The sequence below is a fragment of the Lepidochelys kempii genome, chromosome 7 (genome assembly GCF_965140285.1).
Source record: "Lepidochelys kempii isolate rLepKem1 chromosome 7, rLepKem1.hap1, whole genome shotgun sequence".
In the NCBI taxonomy this organism is placed as follows: Eukaryota; Metazoa; Chordata; order Testudines; family Cheloniidae; genus Lepidochelys; species Lepidochelys kempii.
This window is the reverse complement of record NC_136386.1, coordinates 70,529,441-70,542,319: the sequence shown is the minus strand read 5'-3', so window position 1 is coordinate 70,542,319 and position 12,879 is coordinate 70,529,441. Positions and strand designations below refer to the sequence as shown.

The 12,879-nt window shown below is 43.7% G+C and overlaps 1 protein-coding gene across 1 annotated transcript in view; it reads right to left on the bottom strand.

The window, feature by feature from the left end:
• The window catches only part of NRG3 (neuregulin 3), a 919,092-nt gene that overhangs the window by 410,143 nt on the left and 496,070 nt on the right, over positions 1-12,879 (bottom strand). The window lies entirely within an intron of this gene.

Genomic DNA, 12,879 nt, shown 5'->3' with positions numbered 1-12,879 from the left:
CACCCAGGAGTTGACTATGGCTAGCAGTCGTACTGCACAGTCTGCTGCCAGCAAGATGTATAAAGATAGATAAGTGGATCAAAACAAGAAATAGATAAAATTTGTTTTGTATTCATTTTCTCCTTCCTCTCGCCATGAAATCAACGGCCTGCTAAACCCAGTTTTCAGTTCTATCTTGAGGTTTTGAGTTCTATCCTTGAGGGGGCCATTCTGTTTCTCGCAAAGCCACCCCCTTTGTTGATTTTAATTCCCTGTAAGCCAAGTTGTCAGTCACCCCTCCCTCCATCAGAGCAATGGCAGACAATCATTCAACGCCTTTTTTCTGTTGCAGGTCTGGGACGATTCCCAGTGGCTGCGAAACTTTCGCATGTGTAAGTGCACTTTCATGGAACTTTGTGACTTGCTTTCCCCTGCCCTGAAGTGCAAGAATACCAAGATGAGAGCAGCCCTCACAGTTGAGAAGCGAGTGGCAATAGCCCTGTGGAAGCTTGCAACGCCAGACAGCTACCGATCAGTTGGGAATCAATTTGGAGTGGGCAAATCTACTGTGGGGGCTGCTGTGATGCAAGTAGCCCACGCAATCAAAGATCTGCTGATATCAAGGGTAGTTACCCTGGGAAATGTGCAGGTCATAGTGGATGGCTTTGCTGCAATGGGATTCACTAACTATGGTGGGGCCATAGATGGAACCCATATCCCTATCTTGGCACCGGAGCACCAAGCCGCCGAGTGCACAAACCGAAAGGAGTATTTTTCAATGGTGCTGCAAGCACTGGTGGATCACAAGGGACGTTTCACCAACATCAATGTGGGATGGCCGGGAAAGGTACATGACGCTTGCATCTTCAGGAGCTCTGGTCTGTTTCAAAAGCTGCAGGAAGGGACTTTATTCCCAGACCAGAAAATAACTGTTGGGGATGTTGAAATGCCTATATGTATCCTTGGGGACCCAGCCTACCCCTTATGCCATGGTTCATGAAGCCGTACACAGGCAGCCTGGACAGTAGTCAGGAGCTGTTCAACTGCAGGCTGAGCAAGTGCAGAATGGTGGTAGAATGTGCATTTGGACGTTTAAAAGTGTGCAGGCGCAGTTTACTGACTTGGTTAGACCTCAGGGAAACCAATATTCCCACTGTTATTACTACTTGCTGTGCGCTCCACAATATCCGTGAGAGTAAGGGTGAGATGTTTATGGCGGGATGGGAGGTTAAGTCAAATCGCCTGGCCACTGGTTACGCACAGCCAGACACCAGGACAGTTAGAAGAGCACAGGAGGGTGTGGTGCACATCAGAGAAGCTTTGAAAACCAGTTTCATGACTGGCCAGGCTACGGTGTGAAAGTTCTGTTTGTTTCTCCTTGACAAAACCCCCCACCCCTTGGTTCACTCTACTTCCTTGTAAGCTAACCACCCTCCCCTCCTCCCTTCGATCACCACTTGCAGAGGCAATAAAGTCATCGTTGCTTCACATTCATGCATTCTTTATTAATTCATCACACAAATAGGGGGATCACTGCCAAGGTAGCCCGGGAGGGGTGGTGGAGGAGGGAAGGACAAGGCCTTACAGCACTTTAAAAGTTTAAAAGTTTAAAACCTATTGAATGCCAGCCTTCTGTCGCTTGGGCAATCCTCTGGGGTGGAGTGGCTGGGTGGCCGGAGGCTCCCTCACTGCGTTCTTGGGTATCTGGGTGAGGAGGCTATGGAACTTGGGGAGGAGGGCGGTTGGTTACACAGGGGCTGTAGCGGCGGTCTGTGCTCCAGCTGCCTTTCCTGCAGCTCAGCCATATGCTGGAGCATATTAGTTTGATCCTCCAGCAGCCTCAGCATTGAATCCTGCCTCCTCTCATCACACTGCTGCCACCTTTCAGCTTCAGCCCTCTCTTCAGCCCGCCACCTCTCCTCCCGGTCATTTTGTGCTTTCCTGCACTCTGACATTGTCTGCCTCCATGCATTCGTCTGTGCTCTGTCAGTGTGGGAGGACAGCATAGCTCAGAGAACATTTCATCGCGAGTGCATTTTTTTCGCCCTCTAATCTTCGCTAGCGTCTGGGAAGGAGAAGATCCTGTGATCCTTGAAACACATGCAGCTGGTGGAGGGAAAAAAAGGGACAGTGGTATTTAAAAAGACACATTTTATAGAACAATGGGTACACTCTTTCAAGGTAAACCTTTCTGTTAACGTTACATACATAGCACATGTGCTTTCGTTCCAAATTCGCATTTTGCCTCCCACCACCACATAGCTAGCCCCTCATCCCTCCCCCATCCCCATGGCTAACAGCAGGGAACTTTTCTGTTCAGCTACTGGCAAACAGCCCAGTAGGAACGGGCACCTCTGAATGTCCCCTTAAGAAAAGCACCCTATTTCAACCAGGTGACCATGAATGATATCTCACTCTCCTGAGGATAACACAGAGTTAAAGAACGGATGTTGTTTGAATGCCAGCAAGCATACACTGCAATGCTTTGTTCTACAATGATTCCCGAGTACGTGCTACTGGCCTGAAGTGGTAAAGTGTCCTACCATGGTGGACGGAATAAGGCTGCCCTCCCCAGAAACCTTTTGCAAAGGCTTTGGGAGTACATCCAGGAGAGCCGCAAATGCCAGGGCAAATTAATCATTAAACATGCTTGCTTTTAAACTATGTATACTATTTTAAAAGGTACACTCACCAGAGGTCCCTTCTCCGCCTGGTGGGTCCGGGAGGTGGCCTTGGGTGGGTTCGGGGGGTACTGACTCCAGGTCCAGGGTGAGGAACAGTTCCTGGCTGTCGGGAAAACTGGTTTCTCCGCTTGCTTGCTGTGAGCTATCTACAAACTCATCATCATCATCTTCCTCGTCCCCAAAACCTGCTTCCATGTTGCCTCCATCTCCATTGAAGGAGTCAAACAACATGGCTGGGCATCTGGGTGAGGAGGCTGTGGAACTTGGGGAGGAGGGTGGTTGGTTACACAGGGGCTGTAGCGGCGGTCTGTGCTCCAGCTGCCTTTCCTACAGCTCAGCCATATGCTGGAGCATATTAGTTTGATCCTCCAGCAGCCTCAGCATTGAATCCTGCCTCCTTTCATCACTGGGGTAGTGGTGGCTGAACCCCTAAAATGGCATGCAGCTCATCATAGAAGCGGCATGTTTGGGACTCTGACCCGGAGCGGCCGTTCGCCTCTCTGGTTTTCTGGTAGGCTTGCCTCAGCTCCTTAAGTTTCATGCGGCACTGCTTCGGGTCCCTGTTATGGCCTCTGTCCTTCGTTCCCTGGGAGATTTTGACAAATGTTTTGGCATTTCGAAAACTGGAACGGAGTTCTGATAGCACGGATTCCTCTCCCCATACAGCGATCAGATCCCGTACCTCCCGTTCGGTCCATGCTGGAGCTCTTTTGCGATTCTGGGACTCCATCATGGTCACCTCTGCTGATGAGCTCTGCATGGTCACCTCTGCTGATGAGCTCTGCACTCACCTGCAGCTTGTCATGCTGGCCAAACAGGAAATTGAAATTCAAAAGTTTGCGGGCCTTTTCCTGCCTACCTGGCCAGTGCATCTGAGTTGAGAGTGCTGTCCAGAGAGGTCACAATGGAGCACTCTGGAATAGCTCCCGGAAGCCAATACCGTCTAATTGTGTCCACAGTACCCCAAATTCGACCCGGCAAGGCCGATTTCAGCACTAATCCCCTTGTCGGCGGTGGAGTAAGGAAATCAATTTTAAGAGCCCTTTAAGTCGAAAAAAAGGGCTTTGTCGTGTGGACGGGTGCAGGGTTAAATCAATTTAACTCCTAGTGTAGACCAAGACTAACACCCCCTTATGTTTATACATTAGAATATACCTTTAATTACGTAATCACATACTATTTTTTTCCAACGGACCCCTGCATCACACAGTGCTCAGGATTGACCTGCTCTGACTATGATCCAGGGTTGCGTAGTAAAGGAAGATATTGTCTGTAAGGCCCCCACCACAACTGTTGCAGAAGCTGGAAAGTGTGTAGTTTATGAGGCAGGGATTGCAGAAAGAGAATGGAGGGTCTCATGGTTGACCCTTCCTATCCCACCAGTCTCCTTATCCAGATAGGTCCCACCCCAAGCTCCTTAATCAGTCTCAATGTCCTACCTCAGCCAACTGGCACCCAGTCCCTTTGCTATTTCCCCTTACTGACTTCCTGTTCTTGTCCCCACCATGGGTGCCAGTCCCAGCCTTTTTCCCCTACTGGCTCCCAGTCCCATTCTCCTTGTTCATCTAATCCCAGTCTATCTTCCAGTAACACTTCTCTCCCCCATGCACTCTCTTTTTCATCAGACGCCTTGTCTGAATCTATTCATTTCCATCTACCACATCCTGGTCTGGTTTTCATTTACCTCTGATGGCCTTCCTGCTCCATGGTGTCTGGATGGCAGCGGATGGTAAGGCAATGAGAGAGAGGTTGTCTGCTCTCAGTTCTGGTCCTGGACTGCCCCCACCCCAGAGAAACAAGGATAAGCCATTTTACAAGGACAGTCCTTCTGTGCTCCATAGCTCTGGTTTGGAACCTACTCAGTCTCTCCATAGGGATGACACATGCAGCATTTGGTCAGCATTAGTTGCTATTAGACCCTCAGGCATGCTGTAGAGGAAATTTTAGCTGTTAAACTCTATCACATCTCTAAAGAACATGTGTCAACTGTGATTTTTCAAAGATTAATAACTCAGTCAAATTTAGAGGTTCTTATGAGGGTGGCAACAAGTCAAGTCCCTCCCACAAAGCATGAGGGTGGCTCTAGCACTTCAAATCAAAGGTTGCCACATTTTTTAAATATTTTTCCCTAGCTCTGTTCTTGGAAGCAGCATAACCTTTCTGGATAACATTTAAAAAAAAAAAAGTCTGATGCAGACACAACACAAAATTTCAACCCAAATGGTTAAAGTTTGACATCACAATTGAAAGTAGGGTCTTGCAAAGGGAAGTGGCAATCTTAATAATAGACGGTGCTACCAACACCGCCTATAATTAGAAAGGAAGTTAAAAGATGACTTGGTCAAGGTCTGTAAGTAACCGTATGAGTAGAAGACACCTCAGAGTAAAAGACTGTTTAAGATAGCAGATAAAGTCATAACAAAATCCCATGATTACATGCTGAAGTGAAACAAACTCAAACTGAAAATAGGGTGCACATTGTTAACAGTAAGAATAACTGCCAATTGGAATAGCATACTAAAGGATGAGGTGGGAATTCAAGCAGTTGAAGTCTAACTTAAGATTGTGTGGATGCACCAAGCGGAATACAGAGTAGATAACAAGAATGGTCCCATCTTCAAATCCCTACAAAATGTGCAAAATTTCTTTATTTTGCATTAGGAGAACAAGTAAAACTGACATTTAATTTAGCAAAATTGGAAATATGACATATGTCCTATACGTACCATGTCATACAGCCAAATCTTTTACAGAAACAAAGTACACTAAAGAATAACGTAATGATTCCTTTAAATTCATCTAGGGAAAAAAATGCATGTAAGGTGAAATTCATTTATTTATTTTACACTCAAGGCAAGAGACGTCATAATTTTTTAAGTAAACAAATTTAGCTTACCTTGGGCATGGCTATTAAAGAAAATAATAATAATAATAATAATAGTATTTGTTTGCCTACAGAATCCATTCTTCACTGAACTTTCCATCCGAGTTCTCTTTCTTATTCACCATTCCCACCTAATTTATTTATAATCATGAATTAAGGCATATCTTTAGTACACACTCCAATGATTTTCTTATATCATATCTCCAGATATCATGCAGTATCATAATTGTGCATTATGCATATGAAATTAAATTATGCCACTAACTAAATTTTAAAGCATCTCTATGCCATACTTTCTCATGTAAAGAATCTCAATTTAAACACAGATTTTGACATTCCACTTAGTGTTACTGTTCTTCCAGACAGAAAAAATACCTCCAGGAAATTATAATGTACCTCCCTCTCAATGTTTAAGGAAGACTTTCTTATTTTCAGTTCCCCCCTGGCAATAAAGCCTTCAGTCAGGGAATCGTATGCTACATGTTTCTTCTAAATTTCATGGAAGGCCTTTGGACCTGGTAAATAGAACACAGCTGGCACAACCTTCTGTGCTGGGAAATCTTGAATTCTGACAACCAGGCTAAGCATTGCTTTAAGGCTTCCCCTTTGAGTCCAAAAAATTCATTTTCTAATAGCTCATTGTGACAATCTGCTGGGGTTGCTAAAATTGTGAGTTACTGTGTCACTCCTTTCAGCTGGTGAGAGTTTTGCTGCTGCTAAGCTATGTATCAGCTCCCACACCAGCTTGTCTTCCCTGCCAGCTCTTCAGGACACTGCCAGTCCAAACCTTGGCTAGCAGGTAACAGTCAGTGAACCCCAACTCCCGAGTTCTTCAGAGATGTCTCTATGCAATGTCCAGTGCTCTCACCGAGCACCCACCAAGTTCACTTTTCCCATAAAGAGACAGTACCCAGCAGCTTATTACCTTAACTGGGATTAACAAACACTCAGTTTTAATCAAAGCACTGAATTGGTTTATAGTAAAAGTAAAACAAGTTCATTAAACAGAAAGTTATAGGTTTAAGTGACACTAAGTGTAAGGAATAAAAATAGAAAGGATTACAAGCAAACAGAAGTAAAAATACCCTTTTAAGACTAAAACCTAGTTTAACAAACTAGTGTGTCTTGTTCAAAAAAATGTTTCTCACCAAGTCTCTTTTCCAGTATGGCTAACCAGACTGTCATGCCAGGACCCTTCACAGATCTCAAAGTGCTTAGTTCTTCTATCTTCTCAGGTGAAGGATGCCAAGATGGCTCCTCTCTCTCTCTGCTTATATCTTCCCAAAGTTCACTGACCCTGGTTCAAGAGGCAGGAAGACTTCCTGGGAGGTGCAGTCTCCATCCCCAGTACAGATTAAGCGGTCAACTTTCCCCACTTGCTCTCCTGATGGCTTTATACATCTTGCAGGTAAAAATGTGCTTTTGTCTGTCTTTGGTCACACCTTGTTTAATTTATATTGGAGACACAGTCAAGAAGGTAGACCCATATTTGTTTGTCTGGAACAGCATGTGGCTTAGGCACCGCTTACCAAATACATTTTAAGGCCATATCTCTAGCATATATCTATAAAATCCTTTGTGGGTTTTTACCGTAGGTACATCATGCAATAATATTAATGATCAGTGAGATATTAGTTTTCCAATCATATATTACTTGCCACCACTTGTGTATATATCACGAAAACAATGTGCCAACTGGATTGGGGTGCTTTTTAGGATCACAGAGGTATCTGTCTCACTTAGTTTTCCAATCCTGCTAGGTTATCCTCTATATACACATGCTAATTAAAAGGGAAGTGATCTAAGGAAGAGCCCCATCTGACTGCTATGCAGTATCCTGCTTAGCTGCCAGTTGTAATATTTCAGACTATGGACACTTAACCCCTCATTTCACTTATGCTCATAGACTTCATTTTCCAATCAAAGCATTAACAGACATTTCCTTATATCTAATCAGGCGGTAAAAGGATACTTAACCCAAATCACTCATGCTCTTACACACAAAAAAGGGACTCTGAGGAATGAAGCCTCACAGCATGTGAAATCTGAATCCAATTGCAGCAAACCCCATCAGAGAGTGTGCCAGGGATGTTTGACTCTCTTGCTCCATCAATGAAGATGTTATTGCTGAGATGGGGAGGAGAGAGTTGGCAGAACTGAAAAACACCAGGTGAGGTGCCCAGGAGAGAAAAGAGCCTCTTTCCCAAAATCCCCCAGTCAAACTAAACCAACTACATTGCTGCTGTAATGAGCAGTAGATTGTCTAAGAGAACCACATCTTCTCTTGAAAATGTGCTTTTCTGGAGGACGGGAAGGAAGTCTAGATCATTAATTCAAATACAATATAATACAGTACCCACAAAAATGCTAGGTTAAAAGAACATTACTAAGGCTGCAAAGTTAAGCACCCCAAAGTTAGGAAACACCAAATCGAAGGTTGCCAGAGCAGCCTTAAGTCATCTCCTTGTGCATACGTATTATGAAACAGTCTTTAATTATATGATCATATCATACTTTTTTCCAACAGGACCCCTGTCTCAGTCAGTGCACAGGATGGCGCTCATTCAATGAGCAGCTATTCAATATTTCATTCAAAATAACTTCATTAATATTTGAGAAGCACTCAGATATTATAGTGATAAGGTCCGTAAGAAAAGCCTTTGAGGAAATTAATAATTCTATTTGTAAAGCGGAGGTTGAATAGTGTGCGGTAAACAAGGAATGGGGGACATGCATTGACCAATGAGGAAAAGGAAAATACTCAATAGCTGCTCAGTGAATGAGTGCCATCCATCCTGTGCATTGAATAAGATAGGGATTCTGTGGGGAAAAAAACAGTATGTGATCATTTAATTAAAGAATGCCATAATGAATACATACAAGGGGGCCAAATACAGGTTTCATAGGCAACCTTAATTCTGCAAAATGCTTGACTTTGCAACGTTAATGATGTTCTCTTCACATAAAAAGAGTATGTGTGTGTGATTTCCTAGTTTTCAACAAACAACAAAAGAGAAAGTTCACCATGTGGCATCATATTGACTCTCACATGGGTCATCAGCAGGGTTAGATCCTTTAGATCCACTGAACACACCTCTGCCACTTGAACTAATGGAGTAACAGAGCCGGCTGTCATCCCCTATGTGGACCATCACTAGAGGGGGATGAGACACGCACTTTGCCAACGAAGTTCACAGGTATTTGCTGACAGCAAAGAAGTGGTAGAATAGGTTCCATTCCAGGCTCCGGAGGTGACACTGCTCTTGTGAACACAGACTCTTCTTCACCTTTCCCCCAACACTAGACCCCTCCTGCCCCACCCCTTCCAACTTCTCCCTGTTTCCATCCTGTCTTTCCTATCCCTGGGCTCTTCATCCCAGCCCATTTGTCCTCACTTAGCTAGTCCAAGTTTCTAATCCTCAGGCTTTTCATCCCATTGCCAGCCTCTTTGTCCCACCAATCCTACTCTACCCCTTCAGTTTCCCTGTCCCACCACTACCAGTAATGGTCTAATTGCCCAGCCAGTTTGAAATTCCCCCCCTCCCAGCTCTTTGTTTGTTGCACCTCTCCCCCAAGCCCACACTCCCTATCTCCTCTGACTTCATCTCAACCTCCCACCTCCAGGCTCCTTGTCCAATCTCAGTGTGTTCCCCCCAGCTCCTTGTTCCAGTTTCTTTGTCTAGCAAGTTCCAGTTTTCTTCCTGCAACCTGGGTCCTCATCAGATCTGTCTCCACTTCCCCCAGTACCATTGGTTTCCAGTCTCCTTTTCAAGACAGTACTAGTCTCCCCAATTGGCTTCTCATCTAATCTGAGATGCCCACACCCACTGGCTCCAAATCCCTCACTTGTTTTGCTCCCTGGCTCTCAGTCCTGGTCTTCTTGCCCAAACAGTTCCAACTTCCTCCTCCTCCCCTTCCCATGGTTCCCATTCCCAGCCTCCTCTCAACTCCCAACATTAGTTTTCCTTTTTCCTCCAGACTCAATCTCCTCCCCAACACCAGGCCTCCTTGTTTCAGTCTCATCTCCCCAAACATCCTCTGAAGTCCAATCCTTGTCCCCTTTGTATGTCTATGACGCAGCTTTTTCCTTCACGCTGCCTGGACCCAGCAGCAAGGGGAATGCAAGCAGAGGAGAGAAGTTCTAGGGTTGCCAACTTTCAAATTTCTTAAAACCGAACACTACAGCCTCTGCCCCACCCCTCCCCGTCACTCACTCCCCTCCTTTCTCTGGTTGCTCGCCCACTCCCGTCTTCCCCAGGACTCACCTGCCACCTACAGAGCTGGGCTGGGAGCTGACACAGTACCTGCCTGACTGCCCACAAGATGCAGGTAGGAAGTAGCGCTGGCTGAGAAGGGGCTGGTGCAGATTGATGACATGGTGCCCCCCATCCTGGCCCTTCCCTATCCCCATGCCCAGGGCTAGGCTGGCAGGGAGCAGGATGGCAGTGGTGTTTGCAGGTAGCACCTCTCCTCCCCATTTCAGCACCCCTGCAGGAGGAAAACGGATTTTTGTGTCCGGTCAGTACTTCTGACCGGACACCCTACAAGTGCCCCTTCAATTGGCTTTCCAGTCGAAAACCGGGCACCTGGCAACCCTACTCAGTTCTAGTGCTTGGACCTGGAACAGCCCAAAGGAGCTAGAAACTATTTGTGGGGAAAATTCTGCCCATCCTCAGGCTGCAGCATGCCCAGCGAGTATGCAATCTTCAGGGAATGTAGCTGAGTAGGTCTATTGTGCTTGAAAGAACTGAGATTTTTCAGTGGTATATAATAGGGCCAGATTCAGGCAGATTGTCATGGGAATATCAAAAGGCCACCCTCCTGCCAATTTCCAAGTCCCTGCTCCAAAGTGTGGGGGCACCAGCCTTTCTCAGAGAAAAGGTCACCAGAATTTTTTAACACAGAAATAACAATGTATTTTCCCTTAGCCTTATTCTCAGAAATGGCTGAAAACATCTTGGCTGGGATTAAAAGAAAAAAGGCCAACCAAAATAATCAGCTTGAGGCAGGCATTTGACGTGAAAAATTTCAGCCAAAACAATTAAAGTGGGGCAAATGTCTAAACAACTGAAGACAGGTTCTTATAATGGGAACGATTGGACAACCTTAAAAATATGTGGTGCTACTAGCCCCAAAAATAACAGTGGAGTGTATGGGCAAGACCTGTGCCTCCAATAAACATCTTTAAGTACTTTTTCTAAACTTCTAATTATATTCTAAAGCAGACACGATTTTGGACTCAAGAGAGCACGTATTATCTGGTCCATTCCCAGAAATACTTTGAGGCTACAGCTCTGCTAAATGACAGCATTGTCACTTCCATAGAGCTACAAGCATTTAAATCCACACATAATTTAATAGCCGTGTACCTCTAGTCTAAAACTATTACACACAAAGCATCCAAATGGAATTATACTAATGTAAAAAGCAGCGTTATATTTTCAAATCCGGCCAGAAAATAGCAACATGTTTTATATTCTATAGTCTCCCACAGTAATTTACTTATAAAAAAACCAAGCTGTTACTAACCAGTGACTGAAGAAAATAACCCCCAAGTAATAAGTCTGTCTTTATCCTTTATTTGCTACTATAATCTGCTGGATGGGCTTATTCATAATTATATTATGATACTTGACATACAGAAAGCAGTTTAGAAGTTTAGACAAAAACATATATTAAAAAAGAGCCTGTACCAAAGACTGATGAGATAAAACATAAGGATTTCTTTTTCTCCCCCCTCCCAATTAACTCAGTAAATCTGTTTGCAATAGGAAACCACATTCCATTCATAACAGACTATTATTTACCGTCCCGTTTTATTTATTCTTTGGAAAAGTTTGCCTGCTGTTCTGCTTAGCTGGCATCATAATTAGACTCACACGCTAAAACATCAGGAAGAATAAACCAATAAATATACAGTTGCAGCAAGATTCCCATCACAAAATCTTACTAAAGCGCTGAGACATAATTAGCACCAATGCCAGCAGACTGGCTGGAATATTCTTTTTGAAAGCACGACTTACACGATGATTTTTTAAAAAGAAGCCTGCACAACAATCTTTTTCAAGGCCTTTAGACTTCTGGGAGGCTATGAGAACAAAACAGCTGAGATTTGCCAGGAAAAGACTAATGCTAAGGCATACAAATAAAATTTTCAATGGTGCCTATGTGAGTTAGGAGCCTAAGTATTCCTATTCTGAAAAAAGAATTTAGGTACTTAGAAGTCCCTTTAACTTTCAATGAGACTTGGGCTTCAAGGATAGTTTAGGAGCTTCAAAATGTTCATGCTACATTTTCATCAAACCTGTAAGTTTAAAGTGAGCTTACTCGCTAGTCAGGCTGTGGGACGGATGGGAGGTGAGGAACAGAAAAAACATCACTACTATGCCTACAAGTCATTCAGAAGCTGGACAAAAAGGACAAAACTTTTTTTTCTCTTTCCTCTCAGGACCTGCCTAAGCACTAACATAGGTTGTGGAAGAGTGGGTCTTGTCTGGGGTATTAAACACCAAGGGTTACCAGAACAAGACTGAAATCCTTGTATCACAAAGGTATCATAAAGGTAGACTGTTGTAACATTAGGATTTGCTATATACTAGCCTATTTCAGAGGCTACAATATAACCCTAAATGATTAAAAGAGTTAAATGATTATAAAGACAAAGATTAAAATATACTGATTTAAAAGATACCACATTAACCCATATGTGCTGAGATAATTTCTAATAATTTGGAAAAACACATTTAAATATACATACTACATGACAGAGTGATCTCCTGACCCCTTGACAACAGTCCCGTATTACAAGGGACGTCCTTTATTTTTTCATCTCTGTACAACAAGATCAGGAGTTGCTGAGTACTGCAAAAAGCAGCAAGAAATACCCCTGGTGAATATAGGTGAGTACTGCTTCGTCTTCTTCTTAATAAAATAATAACAAATAAATAAATAAATACATAAAGAAGAGGTGGGGGTTGAGAAAACAGTCCCTTATTTTTTAAATACAATGTTGGCAACCCTACCTTTGAGTGACAACCTATTCATTGATGTGGGTTTAGAATTTAGATTTTAAGCTGTGGACAGTTGGTTATGTTAATAGCTTAGATGATCTTTCTAAATCAAATTATTTTTAGTCTTTAGGACTCCATTTTCTCTTTTTAATACAAGTTTTTAATCAATATCTAATAATATATCATTGAATAATATCCATTCATGTGCAGAAATTGTTCTCCAAATTGCAGAACAAGCACTTTTTGAAGCAGAAGACATTAGGCAGAAGCTAATGCGGCAAATAATTTTAGCAGAGTGCTCTGTCTCCACGTGTTGGCATGG